The 24500-nt window shown below is 35.3% G+C and overlaps 1 pseudogene; it reads right to left on the bottom strand.

Annotated features, from left to right (window-relative positions):
- Positions 1 to 2318: 2318 nt before the first annotated feature.
- On the bottom strand, positions 2319 to 22096 carry LOC120208232 (annotated as a pseudogene).
- Between the last annotated feature and the right edge of the window lie 2404 nt (positions 22097 to 24500).

Here is a 24500-nt window from a genome sequence, read left to right as displayed (position 1 = left end):
TCCAACATAGTATATAAAGGTAAATTATTATTTATTAAAAATATTATAATAATTTTATCAACGCAAAACGTATATTTTGGAGAGAGAGAGGGAGAATTTTTTTTTTTTGAAAATTCTAATATTTTGATTAGTCTCTTTAGAAAGGATATAAGTTGGAATGCAAACTTTGATTCGAGTTTATTATTAAGTGCAAGCAAGGTTAGTCACAAGTTTGATCTTGATTTTTTTTTGGCACATAAAAGTTTAGGTCATGGGTGATTTTCTTAGACCAGGGTTAGAGCATACTTAAGATCCGATTGAGATTTACATATGAATTTACAAATTATTCACCAAAAGTGACGATGGTATGATTTGGTACAATTTGAGTCAAAATCAATTTTAAATAAAATATTAATTAATCTCTCTTTAATTTTGGATTTAATTTTAGATGCCTTATAATATCTAACTCTCTTTCCATTTATACCGAATGACAATAGTAATCCTACATCTCCAAAGAAATATATGAATTAATGCATTACTTTATATGGTAATAATAATGGTACATCTCCTAGATTTCTTTTACGATTTATTATTGTTATAACTAATTGTAAATTAACTATGTAAAATAAAATTATTAAATAAAACCACTTAAAAATGGATTACTTTCATTTAATATTCTAATATATACGTCTTAAATTATTAAAATTAAAAGAATCCGTATAATAAATGGCCACCACTTTTGAAGTAATACTCTTATTTGTTTCTTTAAAAGAAGCCCTGGATAGGTTTTATTTAATACACTCAACTTTGGTTAGAAGAATAATTCTCCATTACTTTGGCTTCTGAATTCAACCCCACAGGTTACAGCTATTATTTTTTTAAATGTTACATAATTTTTTTTAATTTCAATTCGATGTCTTAACATTTCATCTGTATTGAATCCGACAGAGGCGAATAATGACCATCTGGGTACTAATAGTAGGGATACTATTATACGTTATGCTCGTACTTTGCATTATATTGTACCTCTTGAAGAAACTAGCTGAGCGAAATGGATGAAGAAATCTTACTTTTTCCTCGTAATCTGATATGATTATATAGTAATATATGTTCGAGATTTTCTCTGAATATTTTTTATTTATATTAAAGAAATTGGTTCTTGTTTTTCCTTCATTCTTATAATATACTTGGGATGATTTATTAAAAATATTACAACTTTATCAACTCAAATTGTATATTTTGGGAGAAAAAAAGAATTTTAAAATCTCTAATATTTTAACTAATCTCTTTAGAAAATGATGATTTTGGAATGCAAATTTTGATTCTGAGTTTTTATTAAGTGTGAGTATAGTTGTTCACGAGATATGATAAAATTTTCTTCCTGGCAAGTTGTAACAGCGGAAATTTCTCATGGAATTCTCACAACGAAAATTCATATAGTAATAAAATTTTAAAAATAAACTTAAATCGCACAAAGATGTCGTTAATTCGTGGTATATGTTTAAGAATTTTTTTACATTTCACAATCTACATGTTAAATCATTTCAAAAAATGTCATATCATAAAGTTCTAGGTACCTTCAACGGGTATGAAATGAGATGGAAAGAACCTTCAACGGGTATGAAATGAGATGGAAAGAAAGAAAGTGTTTAGGTTTTTACTTGAAAAGTTAGTTTTGACCTTCATGGAGACATGCAATTCGTATTTGGAATTATTTATTTGTCTTAGGAAAATCTTGTTTTTTTTTTATTTCCGTCTCGGTTATAAGGTTTCGCCTTGAGAAATCTAGATTGACTCGCGTCCCACACCTAATTTTGATAGGTGAGTATTCCGACGAAATTTTCTTGCATACACAAAAACTCAAACCTAAGACTTTATTTAAGCGATATCGAACTATTTATCACTATAACCAATCCAGTTGGTTTGAAAATCTTAATTTTGTAATGAGTTAAACAGGTCGAAATAGTAGGGGGAAGCAAATGTATTGGAAAAATCTTTAAAAAACAATTTTGAAAATTTTATTTTCAAATTCAAATTTTTTATAAATTAATAATCACTGCATAATAATAATATCTTAAAAATTATTTGTCCTGCCTGGTTTAAATGAGGGCTAATACAGTCTGCATATAGCAAACTACATGTATATATGATTCAATGTCACCTCTGGTTTTCTCAATATTGTTGGGAATACTTGTACCCTTTCAAGTGCATTACAATTATAAGATCATGTTACAGGATAATCAGAGGGACGAGGAATCCGAACTCCTTATTTTTTATCTCAAATGTACATACCGATACTCATGTCCAAGTCCGAGTAACATAGCCTATGAAAATTATGCTCAACTGTAGTTCCTTTCGTAGTCGTCGTAAGCAGGTCGGGTTCTCAAGAAAAGAAGGAGACTAGAGATTAGTCCAAAGAGGGAAACGCAGCCCCACCATATGAATGACTGCAGATAGCAATCGCTTCCCATGCACACCATTGCTTCCTCCAACATGTTTTCCTTGAGGCTACTGCTTTCGGCTTTGGAGTTGTACACCCATGTCACAAGCAGACCATACAGTGGCGATCCGATGGGGATGTTGGTGATGAGGATGTTGTGGTTGACACTCACACTGTTAGGACCGAATAGCTCTGACGTGATGGAAACGGCCACCGAGAATACAAACCCGGAGCTTAATCTGCTCATGGTCGTGGCAGCATGCAGTGCTGCCTCACTACCTAATGCAGCGAGTAAAAGGAAGACTATTTGGGATGGCACTAGTGCAACTGCTAGCCACCCAGTCCTTGCAAAACACACCTTGCTGCATTGAGAAAACATTTAAGCTTTCATCATTTCTTTTGTCAAAGCCAACATGGAATCATGGGACCCTAAAGCTTTTACATCAGAATTCATTACTCGATTACAAAGCTGTTTTGGTACACAATTGCTTCCTTTGGAGTTCTTAAAATGTATATATTCGATTACTACATAAATTTAATACTGTCCATGCAAATGGATGTACCACTGCTAAGGGTGCTGAAGCAAGCCTGTAAACAGAATTAATACTATTTCGCAGTAAATACATACTCACGCAGGAACTCCGGGGTGGCTGAAAGCAAGCGACCGAAGAATGAGAAAGGAGAGTAAAGAGTCACGAGGATACTAATCCGGGAGTAGTATCCGAGTGATTCGGTAATCTGGCCTAGATTATTACTGTAAACCAGCCCTATGTCCCACCACAGAAATAATCCACATAATATAGCCAGAAATCCGACTGGCAATCTGGCTGAAAGCAATGTTGCAGTGTGTTCTTCACCTAGCACTTTTAGCCTGCCTTTCTCTATTATCATTCCAAAACACCCTTCCATGTGGAGCTGATCAAGGTCTTCAGGATCAACCAAGCTGAACGTGGATTTGTCTAGAGAAAAGGCAGTATGAGAGGTATGACAAGCCCAGTTTCTACCACAAACAATGCTCGAAAAACACAAAGGTAGGAGCAAAAGGACTAAGGCACCCACCAGGAGGACACGTGCCCTTGACGCCTTAGATGAAAGTGAATTCAAAAGGAGAAGATATAAGCCAGTGAAAACAGCTAAACAATTGAGAATAACAAAAACGAAAGAGTCCCAACTATTAACGCCTATTGACTGTAGCTCCGAAGGCGGTTGGCAGACAATGGGTACAACGGCTAGGCTTGAAGCAAAAAAAGGTACGAGTGCTTTTAAGAGGAGATAGAGGGTGTCATCATTGGGGTTTATCGCATTGGCTATTAGAGTACAAAGTGCAGCACGTAGGCCATTGAAACTGATGGTGAGGGACAAAGCTAGTGCCCTGTTGATTGGAAAATTTCTGATGCATAATGTCGTAACCGGTTTTCGTCCGGGCACGAAATATTAAATTGGGCGAGAAAATTGATGTGAATAAATAATTTTGAAAATAATTTAAGAGTCGCCATCGGCCTTTTGGGTTAGGTAGGTCGAATACCTAAAAAATATCTTTTAAAAGAGTTTTAAGAAAACATCAATTAAAAAAATTAAACTGATCTGCGTTTATAACCAAAAATTCGTTCTTTTTAGTAATAAAAAGGGATTCGTGGTCGGTTACGTTTAGGGAAGGATTAGCACCCCTACAACGCCCAAAATTGGTACTTTGCAATTATAAATTGTCTCTATTATTAAAATTTAAAAATTCAAAAATATATTTAATTCTATTATTTTCAAAATTATATATATAAAATATTTATTTATTTAAAAATATCCAAAAAGAACTTCTAGGTGCCTTAAGACAGCTCTTTTTCTTTGATATTGATAAATAATATTATTTAATTTTTAATTTTAAAATATCAGAATAGGACATCCAGTTGTATTAAGACTGTCCTTTTCTTCGATTTATTAAGATGAATATTTAAAAATTACCATTATATATATTTATGAATATATAAAATATTTATTCATAAAAAAAAAATACTATTAAAACAATATATTTAAAAACAATAAAATAAAAGAAAACATATAAAATAAATGACTAAATTACAGTAAAAATAAAATTAAAAGTCTAATTCGTAATTAATCAAAATTATAGGGATCAAATATGTTATTTTCTGATTTAATGATTTAGTGACTAAAATAAAATTATCTAAAATTCAAATTTTATAATAAAATAAATTAAAAATATAAACTAGGGATTTAAAAATTATTTATGGAAATTAATGGATCAAATCTGTAATTTATCCTAAATATATTATTTTAATATGAAGGACTAAAATAAAAGAAATTAAAATTCGAAGACCAAATTAAGAATATTATAAATTTAATTTAGTGACTAAAATGTAAATTTTACAAATCCGGAGGACTGCGGACGGGGTTTAACTATTTCATAATTACGCGTATAGTCCTTCCCGAAACGACGTCGTTCGGGAAGGACTATAAATGGTCCAAACCGGCTGGCCCGAAGGGCCAGCCATTTCATTTCTTTTTTTTTTTTCTCTCTCTAGCAGAGAGAGTTTTAAAACTCTCTGCCTTCTCTCTAGCTTCCCTCACCGGAGGGAAGCCGGTCACCGGACGGCAACCGTCTGCCGCCGTGACCATCACCGCCGGCCACCGCATCCGGTGGCCGGAAAAATTTTTCTTTACACTAATATATAGATCGGACCGTCCTAAGGACGGTTCCGGTGTTATTTCTTCCTAAAAGGCTCCCAATCGGAGCAAATCTACAAAAGTACCTTCGTTGTTTCGAAGGTTCCGGTGAGATCTGGTAGTCGGAGCTTCCTCGGTAAGTCTCTTCTTCCTTTTTCTTTTTTCTTTTTTTCCTTCTGGTTCTTTGCTGCTACTGAGATCGTTGGTATTAGTTTATTTTTTCTTTTCTCTGTTTTTTTTTTTCGGTTCTGTCTCTGTCTCTGTCTCTGTCTCTGTCTCTTTTTTTTTTCGCAGGTGGGGTGGTGGCTTTTATAGCCACCACCGTTGTGGCCGTCGGACCGGTCCGAAGAGTGAGTTTCGGTGAGTCACCGGACTACCAGTGGTGACTCACCGAGTAGTCATGGCGTGGACGGCTGCCATTTTATCTTCTGGAGTCTTCGGTTGGGACGTGGCAGCGGCGGAGGCGGCGAGAAGACTGTCGGCAGCCGCGTGGAAGCTGGGGCGGCGCCGCGTGGCCATAGGGTATCAAACCCTAGGGTTCCTCTCTGGAACCGTGTGGACCGTTGGATCGTGCCAGATCCAACGGTTGTGATGAGGCGGCTGAGGATGATTAGGGTTAGGAAACCCTAACTGGAAACCCAAATATTTAGGGTTTCTGGTTGGATTTGGACCGGTTTCAGTTGGTTTGTAACTGGGCCGGTTGAATTGTAATTGGTTTGTAATTTATATGTATTTAATATATTTAATAATAAAATAATAATAATAATAAAAATAAAAATAATAATAATAATAATAATAATAATATTAATAATGATAATAATAATATTAATAATAATAATAATAATAATATGGATAAAAAATAGTATCTTCAGCTGCCCCTCTTTGCTCATTCTTGTGTTAACAAGAATAGGGCAAAGATGAAAAGATAATAAAATTTTTTATCCATTTGACTTTACTTTGATCATTTTGGAGATATTGAATAAATTCTTCTTTTTCTCCAGATGAGTTCTTCTCATTACGAACTTTCTGCTGGGGATGATGTTCCATCAAATGATGAATTTAAGCAAAAGATTGAACAAGTTCTTCTCATTATGAACTTCTTCTTCCTTCTTCAGATGACGAGTTCTTCTCATTATGAACTCTTTCTCTGGAAATGATGATCCATCAAGTGATGAATTCAAGCAAAAGGTTGAACAAGTTCTTCTCATTATGAACTTCTTCTTCCTTCTTCAGATGACGAGTTCTTCTCATTATGAACTCTTCCTCTGGAAATGATGATCCATCAATTTGATGAATTCAAGCAAAAGGTTGAACAAGTTCTTCTCATTATAAACTTCTTCTTCCTTCTTCAGATGACGAGTTCTTCTCATTATGAACTCTTCCTCTGGAAATGATGATCCATCAATTTGATGAATTCAAGCAAAAGGTTGAACAAGTTCTTCTCATTATGAACTTCTTCTTCCTTCTTCAGATGAGTTCTTCTCATTATGAACTTTCTCTGGAAAAGAATGATCCATCAAGTGATGAATTCAAGCAAAAGGTTGAACAAGTTCTTCTCATCATGAACTTCCTCTTCCTTCTTCAGATGAGTTCTTCTCATTATGAACTTTCTCTGGAAAAGAATGATCCATCAAGTGATGAATTCAAGCAAAAGGTTGAACAAGTTCTTCTCATTATGAACTTCCTCTTCCTTCTTCAGATGAGTTCTTCTCATTATGAACTTTCTCTGGAAAAGAATGATCCATCAAGTGGATTTGAAATCTTTGCTAAAATCTTTGAAATTTCTGTTAACAATTTAACAAGAATAAAAATGAATGAAAATGCATCTATTTTTGTAAACACCTAAAATATGATGCATGAATGTTAAATTATTTGATTTCAGATTGGTGAATTGAGTATTTCTTCAATTATAAAAACCCAATATATCTGTCTTCTTCGAATCAAAGAATCTATCATCTTTGACAAATGCAGATGTAGATATAATGTCACAGAACCTCTTGAGAATAAAACTCAATAGTATATGCTCTTGAAAAGCTTGCATTCAGGCAACATGTTGATTCTGATAGCAACTCATCTGATTATGAAGTAACCTTTCAGGATGATTTCACAGATATCGATAGTTCTTCTAATACCGAGAAATCTTGAATTCTGATTCTGATGAGGAGAATAAACTGTTATACTTGACAAAAATGGGATTCTCAAAGGCTGAAACTTCAATAGTCAGGTAGAGATGTGTGGTCCAAATTCATTAATTGCAGAATTGGCAAATTTTATATGCTGCTCAAATGACTAAGGCTGCTGATACACTTCTTCAGATCAAATAACTCAAAGAACACTTCCAGAAGATGCTATTCTGTCTAATCAGATAACTCAAAGAACACTTCCAGAAGATGCTATTCTGTCTAATCAGATCAGATAACTCAAAGAACACTTCCAGAAGATGCTATAAGCACATTCAGTTGTTCCATTTAATGTTTGGACTGGGATATCACAGTACTTATTCGATGTAAAGCCAGAATTTGTAGATTCGAAGCATTTTCCTGCTGTCATACTGAAAATAGGCTATATTCATAATCTGCCAATTAAGAACAGAGTTTCTCTTATTCTGCTTCCTCCATGTGCTGATACTTTTCCCTTGACAAAGAAATGATAGTCTTCATAGGATCCAAGAACAAAATTGAACTGCTTACAAACATGTACAAGAAGTTCCAGATTGACAGAAAGAATCTGTAAGGCTCTTGAAGCTATGACAATAAGCCACCTTCGAGTATTCAGAAGTATGTTCTTGATGAGTACTGAAAATGGAATCTAGTATGGGTTGGAAGGAATAAAGTTACTCCACTTGAACCTGATGAGGTGAAAATGTTTCTAGGTTTCCTTAAAAACCATATACAAGGATCTGTATAGAAACATGTTTCCCAGTGATATCAATGTCTTGTTTCTTTTTGTTGGAATCAATGCTACAAAGGTTGCCTTTTATTGTCTTAGTATATCTTTTCAAACAAATGTGCAAGAACTGAATGGTGATCGGTTGGAGCAATTGATGAGTAGATTTGTCAAATTCGACCTTGTTGTTGGTTATATCTAGCATAACACCCTTATTGTTCAAAATGGTGATGATTTGCTTATTTTGTATTCCATGTATTTAAAAGTATTAACATAAAGTGATATTCAGAAATCTTTAATTTATTTCAAAATTATGTTAATTCAATAGAAAAGAATAAATTGAATTTCCAAAAATAAATTGAATCTCAAATAAATTGAACTTGAAATAGATATAATTGTATTCAAAGTTATGGCAAGCATAAGAATAAAAATTCAAATGTCTCAACAAATTACAAGCATAAGTATTTCTAAATTAATCAAGTTGACACAATTTAGAGTAATGATGTAAACTTTTGTCTGGAAGATTTCAAACGTTGTCAAAATGCTTGTAGATGTGAAGTTTCTCCCAAACTGTCAAAATCTTAAGAGGATTCAATTGCCAGATGCCTAATATCAAACTGCGTTTGAGCCGCCTTTTCAGGTTTTCAACTCAAATCCTTCCTTTGGTTACAAGATGCCCTTTGCGGGTTTTCACCTTGACCCTTTTCTTTTTCTATTATTATTATTTTTTTTCTTTCTTTTTTTTCTTTTCCTTTTTTTTTCTTTCTTTTTCTTTTTCTCTTCTTCTTTCTTTTCTTCAAGCATAATATTTCTTGACAGAATCCGAGTTTATTGGATTTCTCAGAATTTTTCCATCCATTTCTGCCAAGATCAACGCTCCTCCGGAAAAGGCCTTTTTCACAACGTATGGTCCTTCCCAATTAGGCATCCATTTCCCACGGAAATCTTTATGTATAGGCAAGATCTTTTTTAATACTAGATCACCCTCTTGGAATTCTCTTGGATGTACTTTCTTATCATGAGACTTCATCATCCGTTTCTGATACATCTGTCCATGGCAAATAGCTTTCAATCTTTTCTCCTCAATAAGGTTCAATTGATCAACTCTAGCTTGGATCCATTCAGATTCATCCAATTTTATTTCTCTCAATATTCGGAGCGATGGAATCTCAACTTCAATTGGTAAGACTGCTTCCATCCCGTAGACTAAAGAAAAAGGCGTTGCCCCAGTAGATGTTCGAACAGTAGTTCGGTATGCATATAGAGCAAAAGGTAACTTCTCGTGCCAATCTTTGTAGGTTTCAGTAGTCTTTGTAATGATTCTCCTGATGTTCTTATTTGCTGCTTCAACTGCCCCATTCATCTTTGGACGATATGCCACTGAGTTTGCATGTTTGATCTTGAACTGTGTACAAAGTTCGGTCATCATTTGTTGTTCAGGTTCAGAGCATTATCTGTAATGATCCTTTCTGGTAGACCATACTGGCAAATTATCTCTTTCTTTATGAATTTACAAACTGTGGACCTCTTAATATTGACATATGAAGCAGCTTCAACCCATTTGGTAAAATAATCAATTGCCACAAGAATGAAGCAATGTCCATTCGATGCTTTTGGTGTGATTGCACCAATGACATCTATTCCCCACATAGAAAATGGCCAGGGTGCTGTCATTACATGTAAAGGAGATGGGGGTACATGAATCTTGTCTGCATATATCTGGCATTTATGACATTTCCTTGCATAATCAATGCAATCTGTGTGCATGGTAGCCCAATAGTATCCATATCTCATTATTTTTCTGGCCATGGAAAGACCATTTGCATGTGTTCCACATATTCCACTATGTACTTCTTCAATGACGTTTCGAGCTTCACTGGTATTTAAACATCTCAACAGCATTTGATCACTGCTTCTTCTATACATAATCTCTCCATCAAGAAAATATCCAGCAGCCATTCTTCTCAAAGTTCTTTTATCAATTTCTGATGCATTTGGTGGATAACTTTGATTTTTGATATATTGCAGGATATCATGATACCATGGTTTACCATCTACCTCTTCTTCCACACTATAACAATGTGCAGGAATTTCATACACTTGCATTTTGATTGGCATCATATCAACTTTCTTATTTGCCTGAAACATAGCAGCTAATGTAGCCAAAGCATCTGCCATTTGATTTTCTTCCCGAGGGAGATAATTGAATGTAACTTTCTCAAATTCTTTCACTAATTCGAGGGTAAAATTTCGGTATTCCAACAATTTGGGATCTTTTGTTTCCCACTCTCCTCGCAATTGATACACCACTAACGATGAATCTCCATATATCTTGAGAAATTTGATTTTTCTTTCGATAGCTGCTTTCAATCCCATGACACAAGCTTCATATTCCGCCATGTTATTGGTGCAAAAGAACTCCAGTCTACTTGTAAAGGGATAATAAACATTTTCTGGAGAAATTAACACTGCCCCGATTCCTCGTCCCAAAGCATTAGATGCTCCGTCAAAATAAAGCTTCCAAGTTGCAAATGCATCATTTGTTTTGACTTCTTCATTCATGGATATGCATAACAGATCTTCATCGGGAAAATTAAAATTCAAAGGCTGATAATCATTTGAGACACGACTGGCCAAAAAATCAGCTATGACACTTCCTTTTATTGCTTTTTGGTTGACATATACAATATCAAACTCAGATAATAACATCTGCCATCTAGCCATTCTGCCTGTCAAAGCTGGTGATTCCATTAAGAATTTCAAAGGATCAAGTTTTGATATCAACCAAGTAGTATGGTATAACATATATTGTCTGAGTCTTCGAGTAGTCCACACCAAAGCACAACATAATTTTTGTATTGGTGGATATCGAACTTCACAATCAGTAAATTTCTTGCTCAGATAATAAATAGCTTTTTCTTTCCTTCCTGATTCATCATGCTGTCCTAGTACAAATCCCATCGAATTTTCGAAGACCGTCAAGTAGAGAATTAATGGTCTATCAGGTATTGGTGATACTAAAATTGGGGCATTGGATAAATATTTCTTAATAATATCCAAAGTTTCCTGACATTCTTCATTCCAGACTTCAGGATTGTTCTTTCGAAGTAATTTGAACACTGGATCACATTTGTCAGTTAATTGAGAAATGAACCGAGATATATAATTTAATCTTCCCAAAAAGCCTCGAACTTCTTTTTTTGTATTGGGTGGTGGAAGATCTTGAATTGCTTTTACTTTATCTGGATCAATCTCAATTCCTTTTTTGCTGACTACAAATCCCAAAAGTTTCCCAGAAATTACCCCAAAAGTGCATTTAGCAGGGTTAAGCTTTAATTGATACTTCCTCAATCTCTGGAAAAGCTTCCTCAGATTTTGAATATGTTCTTCTTCCGTTCTGGATTTGGAAATCATGTCATCTACATATACTTCAATCTCTTTGTGCATCATGTCATGAAACAAAGTTACCATGGCTCTTTGATATGTTGCCCCTGCATTTTTCAATCCAAATGGCATCACTTTATAACAGAATGTGCCCCACATGGTTATAAATGTTGTTTTCTCCATGTCTTCAGGATTCATTTTTATCTGATTATATCCTGAAAAGCCATCCATAAATGAAAACCATGCATGCCCTGCAGTATTGTCCACCAATGTGTCTATGTGGGGTAAGGGAAAACTATCTTTCGGACTAGCTTTGTTGAGATCTCTATAATCCACGCACATTCGAACTTTTCCATTTTTCTTAGGTACGGGAACAATATTGGCTACCCATTCTGGGTATTTAGATGCCTGTAGGAAACCTGCATTGATTTGTTTCATCACTTCTTCTTTGATTTGCAACAACATTTCTGGCCTCATTCTTCTAAGCTTTTGTTGGATTGGTTTATATTCCGGATTGATTGGAAGCTTGTGTATCACTATATCTGTGCTCAAACCGGGCATATCTTGATAAGACCATGCAAAGATATCTTTGAACTCTTGAAGGAGATTTATCAATTCTTGCTTTATCTGGATTGTCAGAGTAGTGCCAATTTTCACCTCTTTTATTTCTTTATCTGTTCCCAAATTCACAGTTTCAACCTCTTCTTTGTGTGGTAGAATTTGTTTGTCCTCTTTTTCTACCAATCTTAATAGTTCAGTAGGAATATCACATTCCAGTTCATCTTCACAACCATTGATCTAGGAATAAACATGCTATTAACACTGTGACACCTGCAAATTTAAATCGGAACATATTTACGAAAGAATATAGTAAATTTATGAAATGTAAAAATGTAAGAAAATGTAAAGAATGATTGCCATCTGAAAATTTTAAAGAAAATTTCTTATATTTAACATAATTTATTTTACAAGATACCAAAAAGTTTTCATATTTTTGAGCTAAACATAAAGATTAGTTCTGAATATTACTCTGCATTAATATTAAAAACTATAGGAAGATCTTCAGTGGTCCAATTGGTGAGTGTTTCTCCAGGAAGACATGGTCGAATCCTATCCAAGTATTTGCCATTTTTGTTGTCCTTCGTGATCATGTTGATAAATAATCCATTCATAGCTTCTTCAACTATGTCTTGATCTTTTGTCATCTTTTCTTCTTTAAAAGCTTCAACAAGCTGCTGTTCCACATTAATTGTTCCCCCTGATCTGAATATGGTTTTCAACTGTGGGAAAGACATGTGTTTCCAAAGGATTTCTCCTCCTTTCAATTTTGCCTTTCTGTCTTCACATCTTCTTTTAATCTCTTTGTTCTTTTGCTGAAGATTGGGCTTAAACCCTAGCCCAAAACGGTCTTTTTTTATCTGTATACTGATAGGAACTGAAATCCCTTGAAGATTCTTTCCTAGACCTCTTCCAGCTTTAGCTCCGATGCCTAAAGTTTGTTGTACCGTCATCTTGGTACAATCAGACAGTCTGGGATATGGAATTTTGCTTCCTTCTGCAATAAAGGTTGCATTTACAAATTCAAGAGCTCGAAAAGAGCATTCAAGAGCCTCATCATTGGTGTCGATATATGGAACATCGCTTGTTACAGACGCAATGATTTCTTCCTCAGTATTGACGCATATTAGTTGTCCATCAACAACAAATTTCAATTTCTGATGTAATGAAGAAGGAACGGCTCCTGCTGAGTGAATCCATGGCCTCCCTAAGAGACAATTATATGTGGGGTGGATGTCCATCACCACAAAATCAATATTGTACACGACTGGGCCAATTAACAACGGTATTTCCATTTTCCCAAGCACTTCTTTTTGAGTACCATCAAATGCTCGTACCACATTCTGATAACTCTTCATGTGTGATTGATCCAGAGGCATTCTTTGAAGTGTAACTAGAGGCATCAAGTTGAGAGCAGATCCATTGTCAATCAATACTCCTGGCAATACATGACCATGACAGTGTGTCGTGATGTTTAAAGCTCTTACTGACCCCATTCCGCCTTCCGGTATTTCATCATCTGTGAATGTTATGTAATTGTCAGCGGCTATATGTCCCACAATTCTGTCAAGTTTATTGAGGGATATATCTTCGGGGATAAATGTTTGATTGAGAATTTTCATCAAAGCATTCCTATGCGCTTCTGAATTCATCAATAGATCAATAATAGAAATTCTCGCTTGTTGTTTGTGTAGTTGTTCAACCACACTATACTCACTATGTTTTAGGAATTTCAAAAATTCTTGAGCTTGTTTTTCTGTCACAGGCTCATTGAATGCTGGAAGGGATTCATCTTCAAATACCTTCTGAGGTATTGCCACAGCTTTTCCTTTTGCTTTCACTTGTTCTGAAGCATTGGATGTTTCGGGAGAGTAACATCTCCCACTTCTTGTAAAGAAACCGACCTCGCCCACTGCTTCAGACGTCGATGTAGTACTCAAATTTTGTATTTTCTCTTCTGTTTTATCTAGAGAATCAGGTCCTCCTACCATTGAAACATTGGTAGTATAATTCCAAGGTACCCTACGGGTATCTTTATATGGAAATGGTAGAGGAGTGGAAATAACAACTTTTGGCCTTATTGGTGCAGGAATCACCGTGGATGATTTCACATTAATGATCACAGAATCATTTATTCTTTGATTTGATTTAGAATCCTCTGATGAGCAAACATCATCTTCTTTTTTCCCGGGTTCTTCTTCAAAGAATTCTATTTCTCTGTTGTTCATCAATTTTTGCACCAAATCTCTAAACTCAGGACATAGTTGAATTTTATGCCCTTTCTCCTGATGATATTCACAATAATTCTTGCCTTCATTCTGCTTTGGCCTGAATTGTTGTGGAATTATACCGGCTAAAGAAAGTTGTTGGAATATCCAAACAAACGGAGATTTAATTTCAGAAATGTCAGTCTTTGCTTTCTTTCTATTCTCTTCCTGAATTGCATTCACGTTTTTATCTCCATGATTTGGCAATGGATGACTTGATGCGGATGGTGTATTGAATTCCAACTTCCCAGTGTTGATCAAATTTTGAACCACCCTTTTGAATGCTAAACAGTTTTCAATGGAATGACCCGTAATTCCTTCATGGTAAACACAGTGTGCCTTTGTATCATACCAAGGAGGGAATGGTGGTTGCATGGGAACCAAAGGGTAGGGCCGTATAACATCTGCTTTTAACAGCGAATCATAGATCTCTGCATATGGTACTGGTAAAGGTGTAAAAGACAACCTTTCGTTTTCTTTTCGAGATCCTCTGGACTCTGCTCGATTAGTGTTTGTTTCCTCTTTCTTAACCCTTGGCTGGGTTATTGTAACACTTTTCGATGAATCCTTGCTGTAAGAATTTGCATTGTTGACTTCATTCTCCTTTTTCCGGTACGTAGGTCTTTTGGAACTAGACCCATCATTTGATTCAATCTTGCCACTTTTCAAGACATTTTCAATTAATTCTCCAGAAATGACCAAATCTGCAAAATTTCTTGTTGCATTCCCCATTAAATGGTTTAAATAAGGGGCCTTCAATGTATGGACAAACATTACTGTGGCCTCTTTTTCTGACAAAGGTGGTTGAACTTGGGCTGCAGTGTCACGCCATCTCTGAGCATACTGTCTGAATGTTTCATTATTCTTTTTCTCCAAGTTTTGAAGAGTCCATCTATCAGGGATCATGTCTGTCACATGGCGGTACTGCTCTAGAAATGCTTTAGCCAAATCTTTCCAAGATCTAATGTTGGCTTTGGTCAATTGAGTATACCATTTTAAAGCCGGTCCTGTCAAACTATCCTGAAAGCAGTGAATTAACAATTTCTCGTCCTTTACATATCCTGCCATTCTTCGACAAAACATAGTGATGTGGGATGAAGGGCATGTAGTACCATTATATTTATCAAATTCGGGAGCTTTGAACTTGATAGGGAGGATTAGGTCTGGAACCAAACTCAACTCACTAGCATCAAATCCATAGAATGATTCAGTTATTTCCACGGATTTCATTCGCTCTTCTAAGCTCTTGATCTGTCTGGTCAGTTCTTCATTTACTTTTTGTTTCTCATTTAGCTCATTCAAATCTGGGATCAACTGATCAGTATTAAGATCCCCTACTTTCACATCTGATATAAGCGGATTTTTGCTTGAAGATGCGGGATCCACTTGTTGATCTTCATGTGGTTTAGCTTCTTGTAATGCAGATGTACGAGCATTGATTTGTATAGGGGTAATACCAGAGTGATAAATTGGTTCTGGTGAAAAACCTAGAGGATATATGGGTTCTTGGTCGAAAGATACAGGATTTTCATGCATTTTTCCACTGATAGCCTGCCTTTTAAACATGTCCTCGATCTTCTTCATCATACTGTCTTGTGAATTTGCAATATTGGCTTCAATTTTTTCCAACTTCATTCTCATTTCTTCTTGTTCTTTATGATGCTGTTCCTCAATACGCTGTATTTTATCCTCCATAATTCTCTTAGTAGCTTGTCTAGTACCGTAGTGATGTAGTATTTCTCTTTTGGCCAGAGTAACTGCGATTGAAAAATCTCTTAATATTATTTTTTTAAATTTTAATTAATGAATTTTAACTTAGTAAATAATAATTCATAGCGAAAATTGTGAAATGAATGATGAATGTATGCAAAATGCATGTATGTAAAAACATTGATCCCAAAAAGTTAACTGTCATAGAACAACTTTCATCGGCATACAAAAGTTTCTTTATAATAGTTCATAACTACAGATAAGGCGTAGCTTTCCTATTAAGCTCTATAATTTCTTTCATTTACCATGACACCTTCTTTCCACATCTAGAAACTGGATCAACTTGATGCTCAATTATTTTGGCTTCAACAGCTAGTTCCCCAACATATCTGGCAACTTCGCTCATTTGTACCATGGCCTCGAACACCATATTGCTTCTTTCTTCACTTCTTTCGACATAGAACTCAGTTGACTTTTGCCATCGTTCAGTTGTTCCTTCAAGAGTTTGCTCTAACTCAGTGATTCTGACTTGGCAATTGTGCAGAATTTTTTCAAGATCTCTAATGCGTCTTCGCAGTGAAGCATTTTCCTCATTACTTTCTTTGAGATCATTAGGTCCTAGACGAACCTTTTCTTGAAACAATGATTCCTCAAGTTGCAAAATGTAAGCATTAAACTCTGAGTTTTTGTTTCTAGACTGATCCAAATCCTCTTCAAGTTTTGTTCGTGCTTCTTGCGTTCTTTGATTAAGTTTCTGGATTTGAACATCTTTGTTTCTGCATCTTTGCATCCAATTGCTAGCCACCTCCTGCTCTACCTCAAGTCTGGTGTTGAAATTTTTTCTTTCTAGCTCCCATTTTTCTTTTTCAACATTGGATTCTTCCATCTTTTGGCCTCTGACTTCAAGTTCAGCAATCAACTGGTTCATTTCAGATTCAAATCCCTTGAACATAATATTTTTCTCGCCTTCAAATTTATCAAAGATGTCATTCTTCATCTCTTCTAAATCTTTGGCTCGATCCCTTTCTCTTTGCATTTCATTCATGATCTCACGGTGTTCAGCCTTGTGTTTTATAATTCGCTCTCTTCTATCGACCTCAAAATCTTCCATTTTTTGCTTTCCTTTTTCCAGGCTTTTGAGTAGACGGCTATTCTTTCCTTTTAGATCTTCAACTCGTCTTTTCTCAATGTTCAATTCTCTGGTCATCTGTACCGTCGATTGGCTAGGTCCTGATGCTTTTCGGGATTTATATAACTCCTGATAATCTTTCTGTAAGGCTCTGTACTCATCCTCACCTTTTTCTTTATCTCTTCTCAACATTGCACATTGTGATGAATGAAAGTCAATGTCAACCCCTAACATAGCTTTATCTTGTCTCATTTGCTCTAACTCTTTCGACCAGCCATCTCTTTCTGCTTCAAACTCAGCTTTCAAGATTTCAATCTCTGATGGAACCACCTTAATGCGATCTTCCATAGAAATATCCTCATTTTGATCTGGTAGAGGAATATTTTCGTTTTTCCTGACAGATCTCCATTCTTCATAATCAGGAGTTAACATTTCTTTTGCTGCTTTAGCTCGGATGCAAAAAATTGTTTTCCAAGCTGTAACGGCTTCCATGATATTTCTTTTATAATTTTTGCTGTGGAATGCGAACTCAGATGACTGTAATCCAGTAGTGATAGGTACAAATTGACGACCTTCATACTGTCTTATAACCAGAAGTGGTGCATATCCAATTCCTCCCCATAATCCAAGCAGCATTATCCAATTGTAATCCCCACATCTGTAAATGAATTCCCTTTGTATTTGCCACGGGGCTCGCCAAACAACGTCATTGCTTTGCAGATTTCGAAAGGCATTAATCCACATATCTTTCTTAATTTCTTTCGGCCATTCCTTCTCCAGAAATTCCTTTAATGGTAAATAATCCGTATTAAAGCTTCGGTATGAAACCTTTTCTGTTCTCCAGAAATGACTACGGATCCAAACATATAACAACTGAGTACACCCTGAGAATCGTCCACCTCCTAACCTTCTGCAAGCATTTAATGATCTGAAGGTCTCTGCTAGGATGGCAGAAACAGGATTAATCTTCTTCGGTAGTTGTTCAAACAAGTCTACCACTGCAGCTTCAATATATCCCAATACTTTTGGGAATATGACCATACCATATATACCCAGAGCAAATAGATCGAATCGTACTTTAATATCTGGATGACTCTGAATAAGTTCTTTGATGTTGGTCCAAGCAATGCCTTCGCTTTCGCCTTTTTGTTTTGTACGGGATGCTACCCATTCTTCTCGTACCCCGGCAATCTTTGCTAATTTAACTCGAAAGGGTTGAGTTTTAATTGACTTTGAATATATTCGATTCTCCAAAGCACCTTCAAGATGTAACAAAGTTGTATATTCTTCAATAGTAGGGACCAAGTCTTCCTTATTGAAAGTGAAGCAATTGTACCCTGGATTCCAGAATTGAACTAGGGCTCTAAGTAATTCATCATCAACTTCAACATAGAGCAAATATGGGATGTCTCCGTAAGTCTGATAAAACTGCAATTTTTTGTTTGAATCCCAGCTTTCCCAAATGCTTCGCAAATCTTGCATATCATTTCTTTTTAGTGAAACTGAAGCATAACTGGCCAAGTCAGATACATAATCATCCTGCAGACTGTCTCCTTCTTGTCTTTGTAAATCTTCAGCCCACTGTCTTACTTCTGAGTTTAGAATTACTTGACTTGAACACTTTTTATCCATAGATGAAGGCTTTCCAATGAGACAATTAACACAAGGATCAATGTCTTTTATCCTGTATGATGCAATGCAAACAGAAAAATAAAGAACACACAAAAAGAAAATAAATTAGTTTACATAAAAAATTTAATAATAACATTTATTTAATTTAAACATGCTTTTCTAAATAATTTAAATAAACATGTAAAATAAATTAACAGGAAAGACATAATTCATTTCTCCTGTGTGTACACCTATTTTGGACAAAATTTCGGCATGACTTCTGATTGGAAGAGTTTCTAAGGTTTTTTATATGCAGGGTTTCAGATCTAGGAGTAAAGGTACCCGAATTGTCCTTGTTAGTGCCCCCTTGGGTTGCTAACCCTCAATCCTAGTCCATTACAGACTAAAGTGAATCGAGTTCAATTCGAGGGGATACATTTCTCTATGCCTGACACGGAGAATAAATTCTCACGAAGACATAGAGCATATGAACCCCGAAAGTTACTTGCTAGGTCTGACACGGAGAATAAATTCTCACGAAGACGTTGCTTTCACTCCCACTTAAAAGGGACAACTCAATTATAGAGCTTTATGTTATGCAATGCAAGTGTTGTGTGTGAGGAGAAATGTTCATACCTCTGACAAAATAACTAATAAAATAAAATACTTGCAAATAAAACATATAAATATTATAAAAATAATAAATACATAAAAAATTTGAAAAGAAAGAATTAAAAATTAAATATATGAATTTTTAATTTTTAGTTAATATAGACAATTTATAATTAAATTTTTAAAAGTTTGACCAGTCCCCAGCAGAGTCGCCAAGCTGTCGTAACCGGTTTTCGTCCGGGCACGAAATATTAAATTGGGCGAGAAAATTGATGTGAATAAATAATTTTGAAAATAATTTAAGAGTCGCCATCGGCCTTTTGGGTTAGGTAGGTCGAATACCTAAAAAATATCTTTTAAAAGAGTTTTAAGAAAACATCAATTAAAAAAATTAAACTGATCTGCGTTTATAACCAAAAATTCGTTCTTTTTAGTAATAAAAAGGGATTCGTGGTCGGTTACGTTTAGGGAAGGATTAGCACCCCTACAACGCCCAAAATTGGTACTTTGCAATTATAAATTGTCTCTATTATTAAAATTTAAAAATTCAAAAATATATTTAATTCTATTATTTTCAAAATATATATATAAAATATTTATTTATTTAAAATATCCAAAAAGAACTTCTAGGTGCCTTAAGACAGCTCTTTTTCTTTGATATTGATAAATAATATTATTTAATTTTTAATTTTAAAATATCAGAATAGGACATCCAGTTGTATTAAGACTGTCCTTTTCTTCGATTTATTAAGATGAATATTTAAAAATTACCATTATATATATATTTATGAATATATAAAAATATTTATTCATAAAAATAAAAATACTATTAAAACAATATATTTAAAAACAATAAAATAAAAGAAAACATATAAAATAAATGACTAAATTACAGTAAAAATAAAATTAAAAGTCTAATTCGTAATTAATCAAAATTATAGGGATCAAATATGTTATTTTCTGATTTAATGATTTAGTGACTAAAATAAAATTATCTAAAATTCGAATTTTATAATAAAATAAATTAAAAATATAAACTAGGGATTTAAAAATTATTTATGGAAATTAATGGATCAAATCTGTAATTTATCCTAAATATATTATTTTAATATGAAGGACTAAAATAAAAGAAATTAAAATTCGAAGACCAAATTAAGAATATTATAAATTTAATTTAGTGACTAAAATGTAAATTTTACAAATCCGGAGGACTGCGGACGGGGTTTAACTATTTCATAATTACGCGTATAGTCCTTCCCGAAACGACGTCGTTCGGGAAGGACTATAAATGGTCCAAACCGGCTGGCCCGAAGGGCCAGCCATTTCATTTCTTTTTTTTTTCTCTCTCTAGCAGAGAGAGTTTTAAAACTCTCTGCCTTCTCTCTAGCTTCCCTCACCGGAGGGAAGCCGGTCACCGGACGGCAACCGTCTGCCGCCGTGACCATCACCGCCGGCCACCGGATGCGGTGGCCGGAAAAATTTTTCTTTACACTAATATATAGATCGGACCGTCCTAAGGACGTTTCCGGTGTTATTTCTTCCTAAAAGGCTCCCAATCGGAGCAAATCTACAAAAGTACCTTCGTTGTTTCGAAGGTTCCGGTGAGATCTGGTAGTCGGAGCTTCCTCGGTAAGTCTCTTCTTCCTTTTTCTTTTTTTTTTTTTCCTTCTGGTTCTTTGCTGCTACTGAGATCGTTGGTATTAGTTTATTTTTTCTTTTCTCTGTTTTTTTTTTCGGTTCTGTCTCTGTCTCTGTCTCTGTCTCTGTCTCTTTTTTTTTTCTCAGGTGGGGTGGTGGCTTTTATAGCCACCACCGTTGTGGCCGTCGGACCGGTCCGAAGAGTGAGTTTCGGTGAGTCACCGGACTACCAGTGGTGACTCACCGAGTAGTCATGGCGTGGACGGCTGCCATTTTATCTTCTGGAGTCTTCGGTTGGGACGTGGCAGCGGCGGAGGCGGCGAGAAGACTGTCGGCAACCGCGTGGAAGCTGGGGCGGCGCCGCGTGGCCATAGGGTATCAAACCCTAGGGTTCCTCTCTGGAACCGTGTGGACCGTTGGATCGTGCCAGATCCAACGGTTGTGATGAGGCGGCTGAGGATGATTAGGGTTAGGAAACCCTAACTGGAAACCCAAATATTTAGGGTTTCTGGTTGGATTTGGACCGGTTTCAGTTGGTTTGTAACTGGGCCGGTTGAATTGTAATTGGTTTGTAATTTATATGTATTTAATATATTAATAATAAAATAATAATAATAATAATAAAAATAAAAATAATAATAATAATAATAATAATATTAATAATGATAATAATAATATTAATAATAATAATAATAATAATAATATGGATAAAAAATAGTATCTTCACATAAAACATAGCAAACTATGTTGAACCAACATATGCTACAACCAGCTACCAAGCACAGAAGAAATACCTGCCACAAAACTAGATTTACATAAGTGAGCAAGCTAAACAATTAACAGATAGATATCAGATATTAATATCAAGTAATGGAGATGAGTCGTTACTTGCCCCCCCACTGCAAGAAAGGTAGGTTAGACCCTTAGAATGAAAGGTTGCTGACTTGGTCGACAGACACTAATAAAAAGAAAGTCATGAACTTGGTGGCTATGTATGGTTCGATGTGGAGCACTGAGGTTCACTAGTTTATTAAGTAAAAAACCGAGAAAACTTACGAGGAAATAAAGCAAGGCAATGAGCTGTTTAACGAGGAGCCATTGAAGACCATATCCGAAAACACCGAAGAAAGCAGAGATGAACAAGACATACCAGAGTGGCAAACACATCAAAGACACGCCGCAACACCAAACGAAAGCTTTCCTCATGCATAACTATCGGTTTATAATTGTTTAATTGGTTATCTAATTCTTGTTTTTTATTGGGTAAACTACGTATTTAATATCTAAACTATCAATTTTGATCTATTTTAATATCTAAAATTTTAATTGTTTTCAAAATCATACCTAATGTTTAGTAATAAAATTTTAAAAATTAACTTAAATCACACAAAGGTCTCGTTAATTTGTGGTATATATTTAAGAATATTTTCATCATTTCATGATCAACATAGGTGGGTGAGTATTCCAACGAAATTTTTTTACATACGTAAAGACTCGAACTTGAGATGCTTAAGTGAAATCAAGTTACTTACCACTAGAACCAACCCGGTTCATAAGAAAATCTTATTTTTGTAATGGGTTAAACAAATCAAAATAGTAGGAGGAAAAGCAAATGTATTGGAGAAATCTTGAATTTTTTTGACAATTTTATGTTCAAATTCGAAATTTAATAAATTTACAATCACTAGATAATAATAATATTTTACAAATTATTCGTGCTTCCTGGTTTGAATATGTCTAATACACTCTGCATATAGCAAACTTGTATATATGATTGAATGTCACCTCTGGTTTTCTGAATTTTGTTGGGAATACATGTACCCTTTCAAGTGCATTACAAATATGAGATCTCGTTAGAGGAAAAATAGAGGGATGAGGAATCCGAACTCTTCATTTTTTTTATCTCGAATATACGTACCGACTGTTGTTCCTTCCATAGTTGTCGTAAGCAGGTCGGGTTCTCAAGAAGAGCAGGAAACTGTAGATTAGTCCAAAGAGGGAAATGCAGCCGCACCTATGAATGTCTGCATATAGCAGTCCCTGCCTATGCACATCATTGATTCTTCCAATAAGTTTTCCCTCGGGCTACTGCTTTCGGCATTGGAGTCGTGCACCAATGCCGCAAGCAGACCATACAGAAGCAATCCGATGAGGATGTTGGTGATGAAGATGTTGTGGTTGACACTTGCACAGTTAGGCCCGAGTAGCTCTAACGTGGTGGAAACGACCACTGTTAACTTCCTAAAAAGGCTACTTTTAAAGCCTTTTTCACTTAAGTTATTGTTTGTTTAAAAGCTCATTTTAGTCATTTTAGGATCATATAGTTGCATATAGTTGCATTTGTGGTGGTTGTGCTATTTTATTTCTTAATGATGCTATTTGAGGGAAAGGTGCAGTTTGTCTATGGTGTGCAGGGAATAGCAAGAAAAAGGATTCTTTGGGAAGTAATGCCGCGGCATCACACGTTGCTAGAGCAGATTGAAATGCCTTGGCATTTCTAGCGCAAAAAAAGACAAAAAGATATTTCTGCATCAGGACAGCTGGCACTGGACAGCTGTCCCTACACGTGGAGGACTGTTGTAACCGCCTGCCAGAGCTACCAATGGACCACTGCCACTTGGAGGATAAGATTCATGCACAAAATGTGATTCTAGGGGTATGAGGGGTATTTTTCACCCAACAAACTCATCATTACCCCTAGATATTTTATTTATTATATATGACACCTCATAGGAGAGAGAGAGGAGAGGAGGGTGAGCACACGCATAGAGCAGAAAAATCAGATTTTTATTTTCTTTTTTTCCTTTATTTTTCCTTGGAATATTCCTCCATTGATAAAGCTCCAAGGAGTGGCAAGCTAGGCGCCGAAAGGAGCTAGCGAGCTAGGTGGTTCGTGGTGGCCGAGAGGAGACCTCCGGTGGCGCGTCGAAGGCTTCTTCTCACTTCCCTTTTTGCTGCTATTTTTATATTATTTTGTGGGTTGTTGGAACGAATATTTTCATGACTTTGTGTTTGGATATTTCGAACCCTACCATGAACTAACTTATTTGGTGGTGGTTGGTTGAATGGTTGTTTGAACTTTATTTTCAATAGTATATTTAAGTTTATTTTGGTTCTTTATTTGCTTTGCTTATGAATGCTTCACCATCTAGGCTTGTAAGAGGCATGGAAATGTCCATCTCTTAGATGAAGGATAGGTATTCGGAAGAATCCTAAGCTAAAAATACTTGTAAGTATTCGGAAGAAACGCAAGATAAGATCCTCATAAGCAATGGGTTATGATATTTTCAAGGGGCTTTGAACCGGCCTAGGAATATTATAACTTAATCCCTTAGATCTCGGAAGAGACTAGGATAGGATTTCAACGACTAAAAAGGATGTCTTTATCAATAGGGTAGGCTGTCCAACATCGTTGAGTGAGAGCAGATGCCTTGGCATCCTATTATGTTAGGTTCTTTTGAACACTTTAGGAAAGCCCTGTCGAGTAACTAAAGACCAGTTAGCTTAAATATACTTGAGAAATAAGTTTAGCAACCTTAGACCAATCCTTACCATTCATTTCATTGGAAGCTTGTCACGTGAGGATTATTTTCTTCTTATTTTATTTATC

The sequence above is a fragment of the Hibiscus syriacus genome, unplaced genomic scaffold (genome assembly GCF_006381635.1).
Source record: "Hibiscus syriacus cultivar Baekdansim isolate YM2019G1 unplaced genomic scaffold, ASM638163v2 tig00016066_pilon, whole genome shotgun sequence".
Taxonomy (NCBI): Eukaryota; Viridiplantae; Streptophyta; class Magnoliopsida; order Malvales; family Malvaceae; genus Hibiscus; species Hibiscus syriacus.
Note: the sequence above shows the minus strand (reverse complement) of the source record. Positions and strands in the feature narration are given on the sequence as shown.